Genomic DNA, 7,204 nt, shown 5'->3' with positions numbered 1-7,204 from the left:
ACCAAGTCCAGGTCCTAAACCAGTCGTCTCAACTTGTATTTCTTTCATTGAATGCCATGAAGTCATTCCTTGTAGAATGGTACAGGAAAGATAGCATATAAAGACGTAGATATTTTATAGACTCTTCTCATCTAGAAAACCAACAAACAGTAGGCTTCTGTCAAACATTCCCTTTTCAATTTCAGTATCTTAATTTAAAAGACAAAGTATTGAGAACATGGGTTAGAAAGGTATTGCTAAAGTATTGCATCTAGACATTACAGAATTTTGCAAAGGACATGTTGGCTTCTCAGCAGAAAGCATGCCGAGGACGAGCTCACTGAGGTGCATCCTCTCCCTCCATCCTGCCTATTTGCAGGGTACTTTCACCACACCAGGCATGTGAAGCAGTTCCAACATTTTTCAAACAGCACACAAATAGAACCCCCCATACTGGCTACTGATGAGGCAGTCAAATAGTTACTCTCAGACCTGAACGACTCTTTGAAAGTGCCACTTACAGCTTAGCATTGACGCTGCAGGCCAGGAGCAGCAGTGGGGCACTTGTGTGATGATGTTGCTTTGGGAAAAAATCAGTGTCCGAGCCGCCTGCCATATCTAACGCAGCTATCAGCTTCACGCACATTTGTTTACATATCCTGTCATCATTCTTGCAGTTCTAAAAAATTTAAATATATATAGATATTACTGTAAATGAACATATAAATAATACATAAATAAATATAACTTTGCTTGAAAATTAATCTGAGGGCCAGCCAGATAGCTCAGCAGATTAAAGCAACTGCTTAGGCAGGCACAGGAATTGGGGTTTGATCCCTGGCGTGCCATGCCAGCCCCACCCCCGGGATGCACTGAGGTGGCAACTGAGACTGGGAGTGGTGGTGCAGGCCTGTAATCCCAGCGCTTGGGAGGTTGAAAACCAGAGGATCACTACAAGTCTGAGGTGTGTAGTGAGCCCGAGTACACTCTGTACTTACTAAACACATTTGAAAAAAAAATCATCTGGGGCCAGGGAGATAGCGCAGTAGAATAAGTATTTGCCTGGCAAGTGCAAGGCCCTGAGTTCATTCCACTGTATATTGCAAAAAAAAGTCTGATCCTGGTGCGAGCATCCATGGAAAAAATATGATCAAACAATAGATTTTTGAAATCCTTTCAAGCTTTCATCTTTCTCCAGAAAAGAAAACAACTAAAGAAAAAGCAATGATGTTTAAAACCTTTCTGGAAAGTAGTGGAGATAACTAGACTTCTTCTTACAGGAAACCATCTGTAAATACTTATATGTTTAGTAGGCTTCAAAGTGTGTTACAGCACCTTGTATTCATTTCTTACCCTGCTTTCTATTCCTACTTTTCTTTTCTTGCTTGTTTGTTTTGTTTTGTTTTTTAATGCATGGTACTGGGTTTCACTATGTAAGCTTGGACTCGCAGTGGTCCTCCTGTATTCAGCCTCCCCAGCGCTGGGATTACAGGTGTGCACCAGCACGCCTGGACTTGGTGACCAGCTAGGTGCATTCGGGGGTGGGACTGGTGAGTCATGTGGTGCTGCGGATCCAGCCGGCCCCTGCCCTTGCCCAAGTAGGCGCTTAGTCTGCTGAGCCCTCCTTTTATTTTCTGTAAGTTTTCCTTTATTTCTGCCATTTATGTTATTCTAAGCTATCTTCCTGTTCTTTTTTGCTTTCATATTTGTCCTCTATTTTACGTTTTGCACAGTGTGCTGGAAGTGTACTTCCTGATGGGTAGATTTAGCTTCCTGGTGAAATCTAGACACTTCTGCATTTCTTGGAGCTGAAAGGAGATAGCTCCTCTCACAATCGAATTGAAGTTGAAACCAGTACTCATTTGTCCTTGTTTCTATCTCTAACCCCTAGAAATCAATGACATTTCCAACCTGCCAGTATCAAAATCTTCTGTTAGTTGTTGCAACAACAGCTAATAATAAAGACGTGTTACTGATGAAGTCTAATCTTTTAGTTTTTCTACAAGTCACAAGTTGTGTTATGTAAGAAAGTAATCAGTAGACTATTTTTAGTTTTTGGTTTATAGAATAATTGAATGGAAAGCACAGATCCCATATTCTTACCTTGTATATTCTTTTTTTTTTTTTGCTACTGATATTTTGTATAAGTATGGTACATGTTTTAAAATTCGTGAATCAATGTTAACACAATCTTCTAGTCTAAAGTTTACACCATTAGGCCTTTGTTCATGTTATACATCTTGTGGGCTTTGACAAGTGAAAACTGCATGCATCTACAACGATACTATCATACAGAATAATTTCTTCTGAAGCTTCTGTGCCCCACGTATTCATCTCTGCTTCCTTTTTTGTAAACCTGAGGCAATCACTGACCCTTTTACCTCCATATTTTTGCTTTTTATGTAATATAAAGTTGGAATCACCCTTTTCAGATTGGTTGCTTCAGCTGAGAAATATTCATTTAAATTCCCTCCATATTTTTCATGGCTTCATAGCTCTTAGTTTTATACCTGAGTAGTAGCTGTATTGTGTGAACATACCACATTTTCTCCATTTATCTACTGAAAGACATCTTGGTGACTTCCAACTTTTAGCAGTTTTGAATAGTGAAGTTTTAGATATCTGTATGTAGTTTTTTATATAGATGCAAGCCTGACTTTCATTTGAATTAACACCAAGGAGCATGATTGCTAGATCATGTACTAAGAGTATATTGTTTTATAAAACAAAAACAGTTGTCTTCCAAAGTAATTGCATTACTTTGTTTCTCCAAGAGGAATGAACAAGACTTCTTGTGTGCCACATCTTTGCCAGCATTAGAACTTGTCATTGTTGTTTATTTTAACCATTCTAATAGGTCTGTTGTTGTATCTTATGCTTGCTTTATCTGTCTTCCACTTCATAGGCAAAAATGTTTTACTTGAGCACCATATTATCAATGGAAAGAAGATTAGTTCATCAACAGACATGTGATGGAAAGATGGACGTGGGTAACAAACTTTTCTAGAATATCTTCAATCATGAACTAATCGCACCCAGACACAACAAGCCAGTTCTGGTTTTTCACTGTGATACAACTTTAGACCCTCACCATTTAGAAACAGCAAAGAGGAGGCTCCAGGATACCAAGGCTGAATGGGAGCATCAGGAAAATGAAGTGCCTGGTGGTGCGTTTTCACACCACCAACTGGCAGGGCGCGTCTTGCTGCAGCTAAGGAGAGGGGCTCGAGTTTCCTGGTACATCCTCCACCTCAGATCCGTCCTTACATGTGCTACATTCTTCTCCAGTGTCCTTATTTCCACATATTAAGAAGGCTCTTTTTTTTTTTAAATCTCTCTTCAGCTACATTAAAGTATAATTGTAAATAGAAATTTTCTACACTTCAGAAATGGGGTAAAAATACAGTAAATGTTTACATTTCTTAAAATTCTATTACAGTAAGAAATACATGGCCATTAGCCCTCCCAGTACATCTCACTTCAAACATGGCTAGGACACAGTTCTCGCCAGCTTTCTGAAGCAGTCCTGCAGTTCCTCCCTCACGGGTGTCTTTAGCAGAGCTGCCAGGCCTGCCTCAGGCTTCTGAGCCCATTCAAAACATCTACCTTTTATGGTCATTTCAACTTTGGGGAACAACAAGAGCTACATAGTGCTAGATTCAGTGAATAAAATGAATGAAGACACATTGTCACGCTTTTACAACCTGCCTTTTGTTTGGAAGAAACTTGGCAGAGGTGTTCACCATAATTTTTGTCACATCTTGTGAAGACACTCATGAAAGAGGGCTTTGATAACTGCTTCAGAAAGTAACAAGAATGATGAGATAAGTGTGTTTAAAGTGAGGGAGAACTATTTATAGGGGAATTAATGGAAATGCGTCTTTAATTGGAATAATTTTGAACACTCTTCATTATTTTGAGCACTCTTCGTGTGGCCTAAAACTTCATGTTTTATGCACATATTCCACCTGAAATGGTAAAGTATAGGTTAACACATCCATCACCTCACATAGTTGTTTTCACCCTGAGGATATTTAGAAGCTTCTCTTTCAACAACTTTGTGTGTTATTCACTACAGTTGCCATGTTGAGTAGATCTCTTGAATAAACTCACTCTTTTGCCCCACTTCAAGTCATCAGTAACCATTTTTAATAGTCTTACTAATATTTCAACATTATCCAAAGCCAAATGAAATAAACCTGTACTAGGCCACTTTCCCTATTACGTAGAAATTATAAAGAGCTTAAAAAGAACTAGGCAAGCCCTTTGAAAACAAAACCTATTTATCTTCATTCTTGCGACTGTCTTCAGCAAATGTAGGCAGATCCTGTGATGTCAAAAATGAATAGATGGTATGTGTGAATATAGGCAAATTTGGCTTATAAAATTTAATAATAGTTAAGTTTCATTGCACTGGACATGACCAAAATGTTACCATTACTACAAAGACTAAATATAATATAAAGGCATTCTGTAAATTCTGTTAATATTGTCTTCATATATCATAAAAAAGATACCTTAAAGGACACTTTTACCTAACAAAAAGAAGCCATGACAATACTGAGTTGGGATTGATTTAAGCAAGAATGCACTGCAATCAAAAGAAAGAGCTAGTAAAATTTCACCTAATCAAGTAAAGAGAAGTATGTGCTTTGAAATACTTTAATCTAACTTTGCAGAGATGCTCACTAGAAAAACAAAAGCGAGAACCAGAAGATACAACGGCAATGCAGCTAAATATAGCACCCACGGATGAAATAAGAATGAGTGTGTGCACTGTTATTCTTTCAAACAGCAGAAAAATGTATTTTAAAGCACTTACTAATTAATCTTAGGAAGGAAGCCCTTCTAAAAGGTTTTGAACATGATCTCCTACCTCCACTTGTACAGAACTCAATGATTTTATGAGTACATCAGGGCTGAGGCTGGCAGAGGCCAAAGACTCAAACTTTCTGATTTGCAAAACAATTTAACTTAGGACAGTGAAGATAAAAATAGATGACCTCAGCATCCTGAGAATTAATTGAAACAAACCAATCCACTTTTACTTTCACCCTTTCTCCTCTAAAAGACATTCTAATTGTGTCTCTAAATAGTTCCTCTCTGCAGTTTCTCTCCTTTGTATGCCATTTCCTTCACAAATCAAGGCTAAACCCACTCTTCTACAGAAGCTAGCTGGAGTCTCCTGTCCAGGGGATGTTTGCAGGTGGTGGCAGAGAAGCTTCCTGCAAATAGAGCTTGTATCATTCATTCATTCATTCATTCATTCATTCATTCATTCATTCATTCAAACTAATTTTTTCTGAATCTACTTTTCACCAAGGTCAGTTCAACAGGTGTACAGGAGAACATGACCATCTCTGCTATCAACAGGTATAGAGAAGAACATGGAAGAAACAAATGAGAGGAAGTGTGACGGTCCTAAATCCTGTGACAATAAGTCATATGAAGATGCTCCGAAGGTTGATTAATATGTCATATGGTTCCATGTCATCTGCACTTGGGAGATAGATTTGGTTTCAGCACTCTATGAGATTTCTTTGGGCTGTGCTGTGCACCATGGAGCGAGGCTAGGGGCATCCCTGCAACTGTCCTAAATAGGTGCAGCCCGCAACCCCACCTGACAGGTCTCAGAATATCATCCTAGTCTGACTCAGGCAGCAGAGATGGACGCCAGGGTTCACGTGTGAAGAAGAGCAGCGGTTGATACCACTCCCCTTCCAGAAGGGGCCATAGATCTGACTTGTAGATGGCAGGTCATGAGCCAGTGTCCTTGTTTAGATCTGTGGGGCAGCCAATTGTGGGTTTAAGTCCATATACCAATTAGTTTATATATCAATTTAAAGCATCTGCAACTAAGTGGCTCAGGCTCACTTGCTTTAATGTCAGCCTCCTCTGTCCCAGTGTAATTAAACTTGCTAGAGCTTTGATTGTCAGTGTGGGACAGGGGATTAAGACATTTGAGATTGCATGTAAGGAAGCCTGAGTGGATTACGTGTGTCAGAAGTTGGAGATAAAGATGCAGTGTGTGCTTCCAATAGGCTACTAAATTGCCAAGGGACATTGCTGATTATGAATTAAAAGCCCTGTAGGATGCTAGAAGTCTCTCAGCAGATAAAAGGCAGTGTGTGACGCTGTGGGCTTCACAACTCTAATGAAAAGCAAGGGTCCAGAGACAGAGAAATTTTTTCATATGGCAAGAATGTGAGGGGCTGCAGTAGTGCACCCTCTCTCGACGTGCACAAAAGTGTGTCAAGTCAGCAGCGCCTGCACCTAGTTATTCTGGGACTATTTACAGCCACATACTGGTAAGCAAACCTGGACTTAACCCTGAGCACAGGGACCCATCCCATCTAGAGTCCTGCTTTTCCAAAGCCAGAGCAGTAGTAAAGGTTGGAAGCACACCTGCTGGACACATCCAGAGCTCAGGGAAGAGCAGCAGAAAGTGCCACTCAGAGACGAGGTGTCAAGGGCAACCCAGAAGCTGCAAGTCAAGTGCATTGCTTTGGCCTCTGACATTGGACCAAGGACAGCTGCAGCTCACTGAAGTGGCCAGAGAGGACAGCAAAGATGACTTAATTGGCAAGCAGAAAAGTAAAGATGCTTTATTAGTTTTTTTTGTGTGTGTTATCTTTCATTTCCAGTGTGCTTAAGAAGTCTTTGATACCTGAAGATCAGTTAAGTGCACATTATTTCCACTGCTCTCCTTTTAAAAAATTGGGCAGGGGGTGATTAAAGATATGAAACATGTTGAAATTAAAAATAATCATGATAAAAGGCCACTGCCTTAATCTCCCTCAAAATGTTCCCCTTTGCTTTGAACACACTTGGCCCATCCTTCTTGCCGCTTGCTCCTGCACTTCTGGAATCCTCCACCATGAGTGTCTTTACAAAATGCAATAAAAATAATCATAAATCCTGCCACTCACTGTGACCCAGCGGAAAGGCAGGCTCCTGAGAACACGGCTCTGCATCCTCACGCAGCTGGCTGACCAGATCTGCCATCACGCAACTTCTGGATTTTCCTTCACATCAAAATGAAAGTGAAGGGTAAATGTTTTGCATCGATGCAGGACTCCAGTGCTGCCAGGACAGTCCAACTAAAGATAAGAACGAAAGATTAGTGTGCCTGCCGTGGGAGGAGTTGAGGGGCCTTAATGGCAAAGTCTTAATTAAACACTCTCTGTACTCTTCCATCACACCTTATGCATATGCATATATATAT

Source organism: Octodon degus, unplaced genomic scaffold, assembly GCF_000260255.1.
Source record: "Octodon degus isolate 3935 unplaced genomic scaffold, OctDeg1.0 scaffold00075, whole genome shotgun sequence".
Lineage (NCBI taxonomy): Eukaryota > Metazoa > Chordata > Mammalia > Rodentia > Octodontidae > Octodon > Octodon degus.
Note: the sequence above shows the minus strand (reverse complement) of the source record.